The sequence below is a fragment of the Mesoplodon bidens genome (assembly GCF_964165515.1).
Source record: "Mesoplodon bidens genome assembly, chromosome: 8".
Taxonomy (NCBI): Eukaryota; Metazoa; Chordata; class Mammalia; order Artiodactyla; family Ziphiidae; genus Mesoplodon; species Mesoplodon bidens.
Window position 1 is genome coordinate 40,160,981 of NC_138165.1, and position 18,578 is coordinate 40,179,558.

The window sequence follows — 18,578 nt, forward strand, 5'->3', positions numbered from 1 at the left end:
TCTCCTGTGAGAATTAAAACAATCAACATACAGACATAAGTACATGAAAGGAATCCACTGATGTCAAGTTGAAAGCTAACCTACAGAACTGAAGGATAAGATTGACATTTCCCAGAGCCAGGTCAGGATAGGAGCACAGAGGAGAGAATTGGTCATGATTGCTTGTAGCTGTTGCTATGTTATAAATGTGTATTCATGGCCCTGTCTGCTGCTACTGGTGAGTCATCCTTGCAAATAAAATAAATATAAATTTATATGCATAGCATGTTGTATACAAATCCTGTGAGTGGTATTCCAAGAAATACGTTTCCAAAGCAAAATAAGCCTTTAAGATGGCAGTTTCAACATGTGATTCTGTGTAATGCTGTTAACCTGCATTTGGATCTACGAGGAAGGTTATTTCAGGGATCAACAAACCTTTTCTCTAAAGGGCCAGATCATAAATATTTTAGGCTTTGCAAGCCATATGGACTCTGTCACAACTATCGACTCTGCTGTTTCGTGTGAAAGCAGCCACAGACTATACGTGAAATGAACAAGTGGGGCTGTGTTCCAGTAAAACTTTTATTTACGAAAACAAACTGAGGGCTGGATTTGGCTTGCTATTGGAAAGCTCCGCAATAGTGCTCACTGACATTCTCTAGCATTTGAACATTTGTTATAGACTACAATTCTTTGGAAATACTATTAAGTTTATTTCTTATTTATTTAACCTTTCTTTTAGATATCCATAATAATGAGTAAAGGGTGTTTGGAAGTGTTTGTTGAATAACTTATAACTTGGGGAATTCTGGGGAACTTCCTGGACATTCCCATTTCTCATTCCCAAATCCCAAAGCGTAATGTCTACAGAGAATTTGAAAATTTCTGGAGAAGGAGATTTGCTGTATCTTTGTGCTCCTCTCTGCTTCCTGATTTAATCAGCATTTATCTTTCCTCAACTTATGTGGCTCTCCTTGTTCTTTGAGCTCTGTGGTGTCCCCCAAGCTTGTCTAGGGTGTGTGACCTATTTTTCTCCCCACTGGGAGATTGGGAATCTTGGGAATTGGTTGATATCTCTGTTGCCTTTCTTCAGAATTACTGATAGATAATACCCAGTATTATCTTGCCCACGTATTCAAGTATCTGGAGTAGATTATTCTTCAAGGATCCTTGACGTTTATATGCTTGGTTGTAGCGTTGTTATTTTAGAGCCAGAACAAGAGGACATCATGTGGATGATTTGTGTTATTGTTTGGGATTGGTATACTTTATGCTTTTCTATCATGCTGCTTTAGCACTTCTATTATTTTAAGAGGTAGAAAACAGTAAAGGGACCTAAGAATATTTACTACAAGAATTCACTTCAATTCTTACAAATAGTCAAGATACAGTTTAACTTACAGGCAATTAAGAACACAGATTTTGGACTCAGCATAACTTGAGTTGATTTGTTTTACCACATATTTCAAAAGTGTGATCTTGGGACAGTTTTACTTAACCTCTCTAACACTGTTTTCTTATCTTTCAAATAGACCTTCCTCTCCATTTTTGTGGTGTTAGGATTAAATCAGATAATGCAATTGTGTGGTTAGCACAGTTCTAGAACTAAATGATAATTGACATTATTACTAACTCTTAAAGATGGGAGATATTAACGTTGTTTTGTGGCAGAGGAAACTGAAACAAACGGGTTAAATGATTTGTGTAAGATCACATTTATTAGGTTGGAAAACTGGGTTTGGCTCTTTCCTAAGTCCATGTTCTTGCTACCGTACGCTGCTTAAAGTAATTTCAGTTAACAGTAATTCTATATCAAAGATACACACACCATGGTTTATTTGGGTTATGAGGCTGGGTGGATAGATGGGGAAGGTATGAGATGATGTCTTTTGTCTTTTTTTTTTTTTAATTGAGGTATAATTGACATATAACATTATGTTAGTTTCAGGTATACATTGCAGTGATTCAATACTTGTGTATATTGCAAAATGATCACCACAATAAGTCTAATTAACATCCATCACCGTACAAGGGATGATGTCTTGAAAGAGCAAGGATTTGTAGTATTTGAAAGCCACAGTTTCTAGAAGCCAAGGATATAGTTATAATTAAAAAGTTGAGAAAACTTGCCCCGATTTCCCTGTCGCTTAGCTGCCGTATTGACTGCCAAGAACGTGTTAGATTTTAAGTACCTTTTGTGCTTGCCTGTATTCAGTCCCATCATATCACCATGACTTTTAAGAAACTATGCATGTTCTCTTAAATTGGATGAAAGAAAAATGTACTACTATGTTAAGCCTGCAGTTGGAGTTAGAATGTTTTTTTGTATTTCTCCTTTCCCCCTTCCTCACACCCACCCTCCACCACTTCACAGGAATGTGCCTCTAACCTTTATGGGTCAGATTTTCACATGGCATGATTAGTTGCCAATAATTAAACCTCCATAGCTAAACAAATAAATTGGCCAAGGTTTTGGAAAAACTCAGCTCAATGCAAGTTTTGTGACAAGTTGCTGCAGTTTGCTGTGTGCACATGGTCTCTGACTTAACGATGGTTTTGACTTAACAATTTTTCAGTGTTAAGATGGTGCGAAAGTGATACACATTCAGTAGAAAGTGTACTTTGAATTGTGAATTTTGATCTTTTCCCGGGCCAACGACATGCGACATGCAGTACGACCCTCTCTTAGGAGGCAGGGCAGCGGCAGCTCCTAGTCAGCCACGTGAGCACAAAGGTAAACAGCCGATACACTTAGAGGCATTCTGTTCTTCACTTTCTGTATGGTAATCAGTAAAGTACACGAGGTATTCAGCACTTTATTATAAAATAGGCTTTGTGTTAGGTGAATTTGCCCAACCGTAGGCTGATGTAAGTGTTGAGCAAGTTTAAATTAGGCTGGGCTCAACTATGACGATTGGTAGGTAAGAAATTGTGAATGCATTTTCAACTTAGGACATTGTCAACTTACGATGGGTTTATTGGGATGTAACCGCATCGTTAAGTCGAAGGATATCTGTATAGATATTTATTTTATCTTACTGATTTTAATTGGTGCATATGCCTCTTTTTATTTGTTTTTATTATTTAAATCTCTCTTGGCGTTTTGAACAAAACTACTTTCAACTACCTTTCAGGATCTGTCACACTTGCCTATTGGCATGGAGTGTATTTGTGCAGAGATGGGTCCTGAGCAGAACATTTTAAGAGTTAAGTATTTGGAATTTGCTTTCCACCTTTGCTGTCATTTTACTGACTTGTTCTTCCTTGTAGTACACCACAGTTTTGACTTCAATCCATGGGTTATTTGACAGGCTGATAATTTTTAGACAAATATTAAACTATGCTTAATTTGAAGACTTGATTTTTATCCAGTAACTCTTGAGCACCAACTGTATGCGAGTCAAAGAAGAAGAAAATGTGATCCGTGCCTATTTTATTTTTTAAAGATTTATTTATTATTTATCTATTAATTTAATTTAATTTATTTATTTATTTTTGCGGTACGCGGGCCTCTCATTGTCGTGGCCTCTCCCGTTGCGGAGCACAGGCTCCGTACGCGCAGGCTCAGCGGCCATGGCTCACGGGCCCAGCCGCTCCGCCGCATGTGGGATCTTCCTGGACCGGGGCACGAACCCGCGTCCCCTGCATCGGCAGGCGGACTCTCAACCACTGCGCCACCAGGGAAGCCCCCTTTTTTTTTTTTTTTTTTGAGACAAACCCAGTTCAAGGAAGAGGATTAAGTACCAGGTCATATAGAATTGAGTCCTATGGAATATTAATACAAGAGGAATTAGAATGGAAAGATCTGGAAAATGTGAGAATCATTAGGGAAGGCTGAGCGAGGCAGGAGAACCTGAGCACATTCTTGAAGGAATTCTCTGCAGGAAGGTGATAGAGCTGGGAAGTTGGGAGGGAAATTAGAAGTACTTCTGTAATTAAAAAAAAAAACTCTGATTTTTAAAAAGAATCAGAAAAATATGTACCAGTATTTCCTTCTTTTCTTGCTTATCTAAAGCTCCTCCCCAAATAGTACCTGTAACTTGAAGACATGGCTGGCTCTAGGCAGGGCGGCCGCCAAGGCCCCTTTGCACTTGCCCCTTCTAAATGCAGTTAGTCTTCGGCATATGGGGAGGCAACTTCCGCGTGAATCTGCCAAATTCCCCTGTCCCCAGCATCTAGGAAAACACCAGGATTTCCACAGTTTGCTCTGAAACTCAAGGGTTGTGGATGCTGCTTAGCTGAAGAGTTTGTTTTTAAGGATGTCCACTCTAGAAATGGCTTTTTACTCTTTAACTTCACTAAATGATTGCTGAAAATGTCAAGCTTCTGGTTGACCTTTCTACGGGGGGATATTTTTGTCGGTCTTATTTTAGTGTCTTATTTTTTTGTGTCTTATTTTTACATTCTCAATGCTCTTTTCAAATTGATTCTGAGGCTCAATTTAAACTGAAGCGAGGCAAGTTTTGATATTATTTGTAAAGCATTTCCCTTGAATTTCAAGGTTGATGTGATTTTTCTTTTAATTATGTGATTTTACTTCCAAATAATTATTGAGGAATAGTGTATTTTGGATTTGTTTTCTGCTTTGATTTATTTACATGAAAGTTTTCTTGGCAAAGTGTCCTTTGAGGTTAAAAAATAAAAAGGTACTATTTTCCAAAAGGAGTACGTTTTTCAATGTTTTGTGTTGCTCAGCTATTTGAATGGGAAAGTTTGGTTCTAATAAAAATTTCCTCTTCCTTTGACAAATGTTGATGTTTTTAAAGTCTTCCTAAAGGGAAAAGGAGCTTGGGTGGCTTTTTGTTTTTTTTTTGATAGTTATCTAGAGCCCCCTTCCTTTCCGTGGTGTGATCCTAACCCCACCATTGTTTTATGAGTCTTTGAACTAGATCTGTCTACAGCTGAGAGTGGTGGTTGAAAATGGACCCAAACCAGGTTATTTTTGGGTGGTTACACGAGAAACTGGTTACTGTGGTACATGGGGTGTCTCTAGGAGCATTCTATACTTGTGGACTGCTTGAACTTCGTTTTTCCCAGGTACATATCATAGTTGATATATGCAAAGCCTTTGTTTTTTTGCTTGTTTTTGTAATGGCTAGAGTACGTGGTATATGGACTTAAAAGGAGCTTGATTTTGAAGTTTACCAACTGCAGATTCCACTGGGTTTTGTGTCATTTAGAAAAATATTTAAGATCGGTATGGACCTATGAACTCAACTTACCACGTGTCTGTTTTCCAGCCCTTTCCATCCTTGCTGCAATTGTAAATCGGCCTTGGTTTTGTGGTCTCAATTGAAAGGCTTGTCAAGCGTGCACTTCCTTTAGCCTGCACATTCACAGCTACAGACTTTTCTTCTGCTTAGCTGGTTTTCTTTCTTCTTCCCCTCCATAGCCCCGAGCCGCTTGTGAGCATCACATTGCCAGCGCGAGAGCTACTGGAGAATTCTCATTATTCCAGGAGACTCTGGGAGCACCTCTCCCACCTCCAAGGCTCCAGGAGCAAGTGAGCGGAGCTCTGGGGAAGAGCCACTGCTGGAAGGACTGCGGGAGGAGATGCCCCGGAGCCAGCTCTAAGGTAGCCAAGCCAGCTTTTTACGTAGGAGCTCTCAGTGGCCTTGCCAGGGCCAGCAGTAGAGACATTTCAACAAATCACCTCTTTTAATGCTCCTTGGCAGAGATCAAATTGACACGGTCAGTTCTTAGCCATGATGATCATTTCGTTGGTTTGTATGAATCCAACATAAGAGAGATAGGACCAAACCCAATGGTTCTTTATTTTTGCATTACCTTGAATGTAGGCTTTTTTTGGTGGAGTTGCTCAGTTGTCTTTTTTTTTTTTTTTTTTTTTTGCAGTACGCGGGCCTCTCACTGTTGTGGCCTGTGGCCTCTCCCACTGCGGAGCACAGGCTCCGGACACGTAGGCTCAGCGGCCATGGCTCACGGGCCCAGCCGCTCCGTGGCATGTGGGATCTTTCCGGACCGGGGCACGAACCCACGTCCCCTGCATCGGCAGGCGGACTCTCAACCACTGTGCCACCAGGGAAGCCCTCAGTTATCTTTTAACTCTGGCCAAGTTGTTCAAATACCACCAACATTTCCCTACGTATAAAATGCTTCTGTCATTCTTTTCACCTTATAGGACCACTTTTTTCTTTCCTTCTAAATAGGCTATGTTTTAGAGCAGTTTTAGGTTCACAACAAACCTGAGCAGAAAATACAGAGAGTTCTCATAGGTGCCCCTGTCCCCCCCACACCCCGCCTCTCCCAGACTGTCTCCCCAGCAGAGTGGTCCATTTATTGTAGTAGTTGATCCGCACTAACACATCATTATCACCCAGAGCCCATAATTTACATTAGGATCTGCTCTTGTTGTGCATTCTCTGGGTTTGGACAAATGTATAGTAATATGGATCCCCCATTATAGTACCCTACAGAAAAGTTTTACCGCCCTAAAAATCCTGTGCTCTGACTATTAATCCCTGCCCCCTACCCACTCCTTGGCAACCACTGATCTTTTTATTGTATCCATACTTTTACCTTTCCCAGAACTACATTTTCATAATATGCTTCCTTGGAGTACTTTGAAATTTCTGTAAAGAAGTCTCGCTCTCAGGATGAAATGCTATTAAGGTTGTGATAAGCTATGGAGGTAACACAAATACCAACTTTAGAATAGAGTCTGTAAGATGTTTCTATGAGGGGAGGCCTGAAGTGCTAAATGTATGTGGGAGTGTCTCTGAGTTAAAAGTCGGGATTGCCTGGATATGGTTTGAAACTTGTACATAGAGACAGAAGCATGAGGTCTCTGTAGCCTCTTTAGGTTCAGAACTTTGGGGGAAGGTCTCTAGTAGCTATCAAGTGCTCTCTTTTTTTTTTGCGATACGCGGGCCTCTCACTGTCGTGGCCTCTCCCGTTGTGGAGCACAGGCTCCGGACGTGCAGGCTCAGCGGCCATGGCTCACGGGCCCAGCCGCTCTGTGGCATGTGGGATCCTCCCGGACCGGGGCACGAACCTGCGTCCCCTGCATCAGCAGGCGGACTCTCAACCACTGTGCCACCAGGGAAGCCCAAGTGCTCTCTTTTTTAAGGAAAGTCTAATTTATTATTTTCAAAAATTTTACTCTTTTATGTAAAAGTTTATTTTTGATTATTTAATTTCAAGTAGTACAAAACAGTATAAAGATAAAATTTTCTCCCTTTTCTCTTTTACCCACAGCTAATAATTTGGAACACAATTTTTCACATCCAAACTTTTCATATACACACAAATTATGTGTATTAATTATGTTTAAAAATTGATGGAACGTGGCTACACATTTGGTTTTACAACTTGCTTTTTCCTTTCACTTGATATGCTTTGGATATTTTCCCTTTTAAGCAGAATTTTCCCTTTTAAGCAGAATCTCAATATAAGTAATGACTTCTTAGTGTTCCTTATATGGCTATAACATAATAACAATCAGTCCTCAAGTGATGGGGTTAGCCTAAAATTTAAAGGGGGATATGGCGGGGGGTGGAGACCTTTCACATTAGGGAAAAGACAAAAGCCATGACTGTTGACTTTGGACTCTTAGTCATTGAGGATGTGAGTTTTTATTTTCCAAGGCAGATGATGCACAGCTTTGGGCTGTTGCCGAGGTGTCCGTTATGTCAAGTTTTCATCTTCTGGATGCTTGGAAGGAACATCTTTGGCACTAGGCTGTGTTAATGTATTAGCATAGTTGTTAGTTCTGGCTACCATCCTTGGAGCACTATGAGATATTTTCATGCCCATTTAAGGTGGCATGAGGTTGAATGAGTTCTAAGAGAAAGTAATGAATAACAGGGGTGGAATTAAGAGACTGACTTTATTTTGCACATATATTTATTTGAGGGAGGAGGAGGAGATGATGGTGTTAGTTAATTGCTAACCCTGTGATTCTTAATTATGAAACAGGGTTAAAATTGTTCAGCTCAATAGCTTCCTAGTGTGGTTGACAGTGAGAATCACCAGACAAGTTTTTAGATATATGGGGCCGATATGAATATTTGTATTGCTATTATTTTTATAAAATATTTATTTCTAGGAAGGTAATAATATAATCAATGTTTATAAGGTTTAAAAGGTACAAAAAGAGTGAAAAATAAGTCTCCCTCCTCCCTCTGTGTCCCAGTTACCCTTCCTGGAGACAACCATTATTACCAATTTCTTATATATTCTTTCAGAGATTTCAGGCATATACCAGCAATAATCTAAAGATTATTGCAATTTCTCTTTTTTTTTTTTACCCAAGTGAAAAAGCATTCCACTTAGAGATGGGCTAGAATTTATTTAACCAGTACTATATTGATGACCATATAGATAATTTCCAGTTTTATTATCATGAACAAGGCTGTAGGGAATAACCTTGTACATATATCATTTTAAACATGTTTGTGAACGTATCTATAGGATCCATTTCTAATAGTGGAATTGCTGGGTCAAAGGATATGCACATTTTAATTTTGGTAGAAATATTGCCAAATTGCTCTGTTCATAGAGCTTGCAAAGTTTTAGATTCCACCAGCAATGGATGAAAACCCTGCTTCCTCATACCCTTGCCAATCACAGTATAATTGTCAAACTGATAATTTCTTCTCTGCCAAATCTATAGGTGAAAAATGACAGTTTAATGGAGCTTTAATTTGCATTTTTTCTTATTTTGATTGACATTGAGCATCTTTTCATAAGTTTAAAGGCCATTTGTATTTCCTGTTCTGTTCCCTCTATGTTAGTGTCCTTTGTCTATTTTCCTATTGGGTTATTGATCTTTTTATTATCAGTTCACAGGAGCTTCTATGCATTAACAAATTAGCACCCCCCCCCTTCTCTCCTTGTGATATGTGATATTTGGTCATTTGTGTAAAAATAATTATTTTGCAGTGTGGATTATTTAAAATTTTGTATATTTAAATTTACCAATTCATTCAACAAATATTTATTGAATGCCTCTTATGCATTAAGCACTTATTCTAGGCAGTAGGTTATACAATAGTGAAGAAAATAGATCCCAGTTCTTGCTCCATGGAGCTTATGTCCTAGTGGAAGAGACAGTAGATAAAAGACGTTTAAAAATACTAGTTATAGAGGGAATTCCCTGACGGTCCAGTGGTTAGGATTTGGCGTTGTCACTGCCGGGGCCCGTGTTCGATCCCTGGTCGGGGAACTGAGATCCCACAAGCCATGTGGCACACCGCCCCCCCGCCCCCACCACCTCCCCATAATATTTATAGAGGTAAATATATAATCAGCCTTTTTGTGGCTTCAGGACTTTGTAATACAGTTAAAAGACCTTTTCCATTCTTAGGGTTAAAAACTTATCTTTCCTTGTAGTGTCATGTGGTTCTTTTTTTAGGCTTAAATCTTTGATCCATCTGGAACTTTAGGTATGAATCCAACTTAATTTTTCTCTAGGTGCTCTATTAATTAGGGTAAGGCTGAGTTGCTGTAACCAAGGGACTGAAATATGCTATGGTTCAAAGAACAGAGGGGTTGACTTTTTTCTTCACTTAACAGTTCCAGTGTGAGCAAAGCAAGTCAGCAGAACTGCCCGTATCCACTGGTCGTTGAGAGTCAGGTTCCTTCTGTCCTGTGGCTCTAGGAATTGTCACTGTAGTTATCTGCATGGTCAAAGCTGGGTTGCTACCATAGCTGGGTTCCTTCCTTGTGAAGGACGAAGGAGAAAGTTCAGGGCAAGTGATCACATGTCACTTCCTGCTTCCATTGGTGAGAACATAGTGTTGTGGGCACATCTGGCTCTGAGGGGGTGTGGGGAATGCAGTCCGTGCTGGTCAGCATGTGCCCAAGAAGAAGTGAAGAAGGAATTTTAGTGGAAAATAAGCAGTCTCTGTCCCATTGGCTAGTCATTCCAATTTTACTGAATAGTCCCAAATTTTCCCTTTTGATTTCTTTTGTATTATAAATTCCCATGTACATTGTGGTCTACTTCTGGGATATCCATTTTTTTTTTTCTTTATTGCGGTACGCGGGCCTCTCACTGTCGTGGCCTCTCCCGTTGCGGAGCACAGTCTCCGGATGCGCAGGCTCAGCGGCCATGGCTCACGGGCCCAGCCGCTCCGCGGCATGTGGGATCTTCCCGGACCGGGGCACGAACCCGTGTCCCCTGCATCAGCAGGCGGACTCTCAACCACTGCGCCACCAGGGAAGCCCCTGATTAGCTTTTAGATGATATTTGGAGGAGGAATACTTTTAATTTTGTTAGATGAGATGTTGGTTTTATAGTTATGTTTAGAAAAAGTCCTTATCTGTTAAAGAATCTGTGGGTGAAATGATGTGAGTTCTGGGATTCTCATTAAAATACATCAGGAAGAAAATGGGCAGAATAGAGGAAGTAAGATTTCGTATTTTTGGAACTGAGTGGTAGGATGTGGCTTATTTTTGAAACTGGGAGGTCAAAAATAGGGTTTATTATCCTTTTTCTCAATGTAACTTGAAATGCCTGTTATGCAGAATTTTTTAAAATTAATTTTATAAACTGAAAAGACGAGGACATACGATAGGGAAAGAAGGTGATAAGGAAGGAATAGTCAGGGAAGTGGAAAAATGAGTAAAGAATCCTAACCTGGTGGTTCCGTTTGGCTTAGTGGCCTTGAAGCTGGGTAGCATCTTGAATGAGAAGAAGGGAGGGCTGAGATGTGAGGCTTCAAGGGAAACCAGCGTTTAAGATATGAGTGGCAGGGCTTCCCTGGTGGCGCAGTGGTTGAGAGTCTGCCTGCTGATGCAGGGGACACGGGTTCGTGCCCTGGTCTGGGAAGTTCCCACATGCCGCGGAGCGGCTGGGCCCGTGAGCCATGGCTGCTGAGCCTGCGCGTCCGGAGCCTGTGCTCCGCAACGGGAGAGGCCACAACAGTGAGAGGCCCGCGTACCGCAAAAAAAAAAAAAAAAAAAAAAAAAAGATATGAGTGGCAGAAGAGGAAACTCCCATCCAAGGAAACTGAGCAGATCCAACCCATAAAAGTAAAGATAGCAGAGAGATGGAGCCTCTGAATCCCAGCTAGGGAAGAACCTAGGGAATGGACCAGTTGATGCCACCCTCAGCATTCTCAGCATCACCCAAATTGCTGGGGGACTGGGGGATTCCTAGGCCTCATCTCAGGTCAATCAAATACAAATCTTGGTGGGTGAGGCTTCAGAGTCTGACTTCTGAGGAAGCTCCCCTGTGAATCTGAAGGATAAGGTAAGGTTACAAAGAGTTAGAACCTTAGCCAGAGGCATTTTGATGATGGACCGGATGGAGAGGGGAGATGTGGAAGGAGCTTTGTAGAGTGCTCTTTCTAGAAAGTTTTCTGCGAGGGTATGAAGAGGGTAGATATGGGAGGACTTGGGGCCGAGGGAGGTAGTGGTGGCTGAAATAGTTGTTGCTTATAATAATGTAAGAGAGGTTTGCCTGTAAATGTGGAGGATGTGAATGGTTCCTTATGCAGGATGATGACTGAGTGGTCAGGCCAAGAATGAGGTTAGCCGCCCCCCCACCCCGCCACCCCAGTACCAGATAGGTTATTTTTTTGCCAAGCACTTGAGTTTTGATGGTTTGGGGAAAGCTTGAAAATGGTCATCATGAATTAGATGTTCTTTCTATTTGTTAATATTTTGAATTACTCATTAAAGGAGGAAAGGTACTCAAGTCTTTGCATAGGGACCTCTGCTTCTCAAGTTCTGACTGGGCCTTTGGGCCCCTCCCTGAGGAAGGAGGAAGGAGTGGGGTTTTTTGGCTGACGTTGGCCCTTTTTTCTTATTCAGCACTCCTGCTCCTCTTCACATTCTGTTCTCTCTTGTTTGGTTTCCTTTTCTTTGTGTTCAGGTGACACTCTTATTCGTATAGAACCTCCAAGAGGGGTTTCCTGGTACAGGGTGGTGCTTTCCAGTTATTTGCTTTGGGACTGACTGTTGGAGGGATCCCTGCATTTTCTGGATTTCCTAATGTCTGACTTCGAAGGTTGTGGGGAGAGGACTGAGGTGAGTACCCTGCGCCTCCTGTTTTTCTCTGCCTTCATGTCTTTGTTCTTCATAATAGGTTGGATTCATCATTTCTACCCTGTAGGCTTTCTACCTCTGTGTACTTGGGAGCGTCTTCTGTCTCCTAGATTTCGTTTCTTTCTCCCCACTTAGTAGAGTGCATTTATTTTTACTTTTAACATGCCATTAATTTCTAGTTTAGGTCAATTGAGCATTTTGATTTTTTTAAAATAAATTTATTTATCTTATTTATTATATTTTTGGCTGTGTTGGGTCTTCATTGCTGCGCGAGGGCTTTCTCTAGTTGTGGCGAGCGGGGGCACTCTTCGTTGCGGTGCACGGGCTTCTCACTGCGGTGGCTTCTCTTGTTGCGGAGCACGGGCTCTAGGCACGCGGGCTCAGTAGTAGTGGCACACGGGCTTAGCTGCTCTGCGGCATGTGGGATCTTCCCGGACCAGGACTTGAACCCGTGTCCCCTGCATTGGCAGGCGGATTCTTAACTACCGCACCACCAGGGAAGTCCGAGCGTTTTGGTTTGGGTGGGTGGTTTTTGGTTATGAAAGTTTTCTGGTCTCTTTCTGTGTGGTATCAGAGGCTCTCCCTATCTTATTTCCCCTCCTCCTTGTTTTCTGTTGTGGTTACTTCGATGCTAACTTGTTCCACTTGTACATTGACCCTGTGTACACGGCTCATTTTCTTTCTCATGATCATATTTATACTTTTGATGGATATATTTAAATGAACAGCTGTGCATTTGTTGAGTCATACCACAATTATCTGATTCTGCTTTAGCTGCTCCAGGGGCAAAAGCATATTTCAAGCTAAGTTGTGAGAGAATTCCGTTAATCACATTCTAACTGGGGGAGGGGAGAGGAGAAAGACCACTAAGAAAAGTTTTTTTAAGGATGAATGTTAATTAGTTGTTCAGTTATTTTAGAATAGATTGATTTGGTTGCTATTTAAGGTGTCACCTGAAGAAACTTTATAACGATGTAAATAACTATAAAGGTTTAATGATATCAACCAGGCTAAATTCTCTGGAATTGTTGATGTGGGGATAAACTTAGTAGCTGGTTTATTTAAATAGATAAGTGGTCTTTAAAAGAGTTTCTTTCTGTAAAGACTGGTGTTCTTGACTCAGCATTCCTTGAATTCATTGGCTAAATATTTTGTTTTAAGCTTCCTGAACAGATAACATATGATACAGAAAATGTTACAACTTTCTTTTCCTTCAAACCTATTAATTGCTAATTATAACCTCTGATTGAGTCTTTGGCTTCCATCAGCCAGATCTATTTTTCTCTTGACACTTCCTCAGGGTTTTCTGAAGGTTATTAATAGGCATGGAAGCATGGCTTTCCAAATAGCGTCAATAACTGTTAGGTTAGGAGAATAGTGGGGGGCAGAGTGGGGGGAGATGATACGTCAATTCCTGACTTGTAGGAGATGTATTTTCAAGCTACAGAAGCTGTCTCAGAGGTCACTGGGGATGGCTCTGGGCAGATCAGCTGGTGTCTGCAACTAGAGATCCAAGCAGTCCTATCCAAATGGGATATTGTCCACCAGGGAGTTGTCTGGTATACCCAGAGTCTGCCAGCCGTCTTTTTGTTTGGCTGCTTCTCTTGGATGACACCCTTGAAAACTGAAATCCAGGTTACAAATGATATCTTTTAATTTATCTCCAGTACCTGGTTGCAGCTATATTACATTGAGGATGAGGAGCAGCCCTCTCCCCCAGTCATTTCCTTGCCAGCCTGTAAAACATTCCTTAAACCTCACTCTCCTCTCCCCACCCAAACCAAAGTGTAACATAGACTAAGATGTTAGAATTAATGTGTTTTAATTTACATTGAGTGCCTCGTATGTGCCAGGATGGCGATGTAGTCATGAGCCAGACAAGAGTCCTCACTCTCATGCTGCTTAAATTTTGGTGTGTGGAGTAAGGAGGGATGGGAGAGGGAGAGACATAATGAAGACCAATAAACTAATACATAAATGACAGATGTCACGCAGCATTAAGTGCTGTGAAGAAGAGGGCAGGGCGCTGTGGGCTGAGCGTGTGGGGGTCTGAGGCAGGAATGGGCTTGAATGTGTGTGGGGTACAGATGAGAAGGGCTCTGGTCAGATTAGTGTATAAAGGGTGGTTTTTCTCACCTCCACAGAAATCTGCTCTAGTGCCTCCCATTTTAAAAAGAGAGAGAGAAATAGACCTCCTTGGTGCTGACGTCTTTTTTATTTAATTCCACCCCCCCTTCAAATTATTACGCGTTAGTCACATTAGCCTTAGAATTGGGACAGTTGTGTCAGATGGCAGTGCCTGAGATACCACTTGTCTGGTAATAGGAGGGATAGGAAGGGTCTGCACTCTTAGGCTAAAGGGGAAACTGCAGGCAGTGAGAAATGCAGCAGAGGGCCGAGAAGGCATCTGAGGGCTTTGGGAGGAGGTGGGATTTTAGATGGACTTCACAGTTACTCATCTAAGAGTTTCACAGGTGGAGTTGGGGGTGAGGGTAGGGGGAATAACAGGGTTCTTTCTACCAGTAGGAAAAAAATAAAATAAAATAAAAGAAAGTCCCAGTTTGTAAACTGGAGGGAGAGGAGCCCTGAGCTGCCTAAGAGAATAGAACAAAACAGCTGGGAGATGATGGGTCCTATCAATTGAAACAAAGCGGAGAGCCGTGGCTATTTGATACAGAGGGAATGAAGTGGAAGACAAGGGACAGTTTCCATGTAGTCAAGCGCGTCAAAATAAAACTGAGACTTGAGATACCAGTAAGGCATGCTGTGGGTGATCAAAACATTGGAATCTCAGAAGCTTAGCTTAGTTATTATCTTTACATCTGGTAGGGGTGTAGCAAAGTCAGTTTCGTCCTGTATACAATTAAAGTAAGTCTACTGGGGTTTCTTTGGTTCTAACATGGTAGCTTATCCTTTTACTTATTTTCATTCAGTTAAGCCTCATTTACCTACCCTTGCCTTTTTTTTTTTTTTTAAACCAGATTATATTATTCTTTTCCTGGCCTTTCCAAACCATATCTTGGGTCCATCTGTCACAGCTGGAATGTTTGTAGTGTAACTCTTTCAGTCAAAACCCTTTCTTTCCTGAAATAATCTGTAATTATTTCCTCTAACTACAGGATGAACTGATCCAGGGGCTGGATTTCAGTTCTATAGGACTTGTCCAAGAAGCTATTTGTATTCATCTATCTTGAAAGATCAAATTACATGCTAATATTCTGAAAGTAACACCCCACCAGAAACCCTCCCGCAGCAGTGAAGTCTATATAAAAACCAAGCCCTGGCAACTTGCACATTGCCAGTTCAGACAGAGTGTGGTGTTAAAAATATTTCACAGGTCATTTGTGAACTGGAGAAAAGACCCTGACTTAACTTATATGGTATGATGCTTTGGTTTAGCCTCTCTTTGCAGCTATAACTGACAGCCCATGTCTCTCTCCACCCTTTCCAAAGTCCCAGGTAGTTTGGAGCAAGCTGTCCTTGGGTTCTCTCTCTGCTTGTTGAGCATAGAAGAGACATAACTGTTGTCACATAATGGCTGATTTTTGTCCCCCTTGGAGGTGGTGGTTGTAAGTATACCTTCCCTCAAGCTTGTATGTTTAGAGTCTGTCTTGCTGGATCTAATTTGCCCCCCAAATGTGCCCGACTTAATGCTAATGCCTGTTTTTATTTTATGATGCGTCACAAGAGAACTGAAGAATGGGGATGGGAGGGAGGAGGTAGCAACCACTTGTGTACTAGCAACGTGGCTTGTCTTTCCTTTCACATCAAGATTTTTTTTTCCCCCTCGGGGGCAGGGGAGAAAATCTGAGGTTACAGGGTATATGAAATTAATTTGAGGTTAGAGAAATGGAGAGAGGGCATGATTGAAAGGTGGCCCAAATAACCATGAGTAAAGATTGTTTTCTGAGAGGAAAATCAAGACGGGTAAAGTGCACAACGTGTTGAAGCTTGGATAAAATGTTAAGGAAGACTATGGTTAGTTCCATAGTTTCAGAAGCTAAACAGTGGCTGGCTGGTTTAATGAAGGTTGTGAGCGTTTGTTAATTAGGACCTGAACTCTGGTCACATGGCTTTGGGTTTGACTTTGTGTGCTTAAGCAAGTTACTTCTACCTACCCATTTTCTTATCTGTAAACTGGGGTTAATATGAGTATTTATTTTAGAGTGTTTTGGGGAGAGGTTGAAAGAGATAATACATAGGACCCCTAAGCACAGTGCCTGGCTGCTTAGTAAGTGGCGCTACTGTTACTGTAATAATGATGTGCTGTTGACAGATAACTAAGGGAAAGCAGAATCACTCTACTTCTTTTCTGCTTTGCCTCTACCTTTTATATTAAAGAGAAAGATTTTTTTTTTCTTATGGAAGGCGTAGCATAGGCCATATAAAAGAGACATAAAGAAAAAAACTGTCATGGAACAGTTGTGACAGTCCTCACCAACGGTGAGTGAGCGACTTCACGTGGATGGTGAAAAAGTCATTCAAAATAAGGATGGGTGAATGTACAATCCATCTTTCAAGATTCTTTCTAACTTGGAGAGTGTTAGAAATTGAATTGAGAAGAGTATCAAGAAAGTCCCTATTGAACGAGTAGGTGCTCAGTAGATTATGTGTTGAACAAATGGACAAACCAAATGAGTCTAGGCCACCAGGCCAGACAAATTGAACATTTTGTAGAATTTTCTGATGGGAAAGAATCTCAGGGTTCATCTTACAGCTTTGCTTTCATCCTCAGCATACAGATAACAAGTTGTTTGTTGTTCATAACTTTAGGTTTTAGAAATATCTTTCATTTTTATAGTAGATTATCAACTATATTGCTTAATATGAGTTCTAAAGGTTGAATATAGAAGTGCATTATACTCCTGGTTATTCTGTGACTGACATCAAAATGCTTTGTGATTTTGGGGGGGATGTATTGCAGTATGTCTGTGGCTTTATCCAGCTGTAAAATTGTGATGAGCGAAAGAAGTGCCAAACTTGGTCTCAAGCCCACATGTGTTAAAAATTGAGCTAAACGCTAGCTCCCTAACTGGATGTCAGTCTGATCTATAAATGGAGCTTGACAAGTACCATAGGATTTGGAAAGCAGCTCTGTTTTGCCCTGGTGGTAAGTCTGTTTTGAGTACAATATCATGGGACTGTTCTATCTCCCAAGGGAGTAGTCCTGAGACACTGTAAAAGATGGCACTGATTTTAAAGAGGGTACCTTAGTTAAGACCCGAGGTCCCTAACCTTTTTCTGCATAGCTCTTTGCCTTGTGTCTGAAATATTAAGATCAGTTACCAGGGCTAGAGGGCCTTATCCAAGAACAGAATGGAGGTGGTATATACTGGGGCAAAAATTTATACTCCAAACCCTTCAGATAATATTCTGTAACCCCCAGTAGCCTATGAGTTTTTGCAGTCAGGGATTTTAGCCTTAGAATATTGCAAAAGGATTTGGTTGGACCTAAAGGAGATGGACGCTGGAGTACCTGCTGATCACAGTTTTATGTCTCATTTAAAAAATATTTCGTTGTGCACATAAAGTATTATTCCTACATGAAATAGATATCTAATGCCTTCTCCCTTGACCACTAGACTTATTGTTGACTTCCTTGATGTTAGAGAGTTTAAAGAGATTTCTAAACGTGTGGAGCAGTAACATTTTCGTCAGGTATCGAGCCAATGCCCAGCCTAAAATATCTGGTACCATCTGGTTACCTGGTATGGTAGAAGGACTGATCGTTTAAGAGTAAAGCAGTGCTTCTCAAAGCATGGTCTGAGATCCTCTGGAGTTTCCAAGACTTTCTCAGGAAAGGTCCTCCTTCTTTCAGTCACATATACGTCTTCATGTACGAAGTTGGATTCTCTTTTCTTCAGCTGATACAACATGTCATTCCAGATTGAATGCAGAATCATATATGAGAATCCAGTTGCCTTCTACTAAGCCAAACATTATAGAGATATGCAAAAATGCAAAGTAATGCCACTTTCCTCATTAGACCTTTCTGTGGGGGAAATACAGTTCTTTTTTTAATTCAGAAAAAATAGGGTAATATGTTTATTGTTATTTTAAAACAAATACAGTATTTAAAACATTCTCCATTTTAATTTCTAATAGAGTAAATATTGGTAGAAATAACTTACATAGACAAGTTCCTTAGAGTCCTCAATAATTTTCAAGAGTAATAGAGAGATTCTGAGGTCAAAATTTTTAAAAACTACTGGAGTAAAGCATCCCTGAACTATTGAATTATTGCCAGTCTCTTTTCCCACCACCCGTTCATCTTTTTGGCCAGCCCACATCTGAAACTCCTTGGCCAAAAATACTTGAGTGCAAGGGAGTTGAAAATTACTTTTAAGGACAATGTTTTCTTTTTAGTATATTTAAAAATTCGAAATAGATCCTTGGGGCTTCACGTTGGGACTTCAGCATATTGATGTTCTTTATATGTAAAATATGATCAGGAAATTTATTCCAGAACATTCTCCTCTCTACATTTCTTTTCCCTTTCCTTTTGAAAGTACCATTTTTAATAGCTGAATTAACTGGTCAGCAGAGACACTCCAGACACTGAACAGAATGGCAACCAGTAAATG

The 18,578-nt window shown here is 40.8% G+C and overlaps 1 protein-coding gene across 2 annotated transcripts in view; it reads left to right on the top strand.

The window, feature by feature from the left end:
• ACVR1 (activin A receptor type 1) overlaps positions 1–18,578 on the top strand; it is a 127,448-nt gene that overhangs the window by 46,929 nt on the left and 61,941 nt on the right. The window contains exon 1 of one of the 2 annotated variants that reach the window (XM_081243011.1): positions 5,432–5,557. The exons of the other annotated variant lie outside the window; for it this stretch is intronic. The gene's annotated coding sequence lies outside the window, so the exon portion shown is untranslated. Of the gene's footprint in view, positions 1–5,431; positions 5,558–18,578 lie in introns of those variants that run through there. 2 annotated transcript variants of the gene reach the window in all.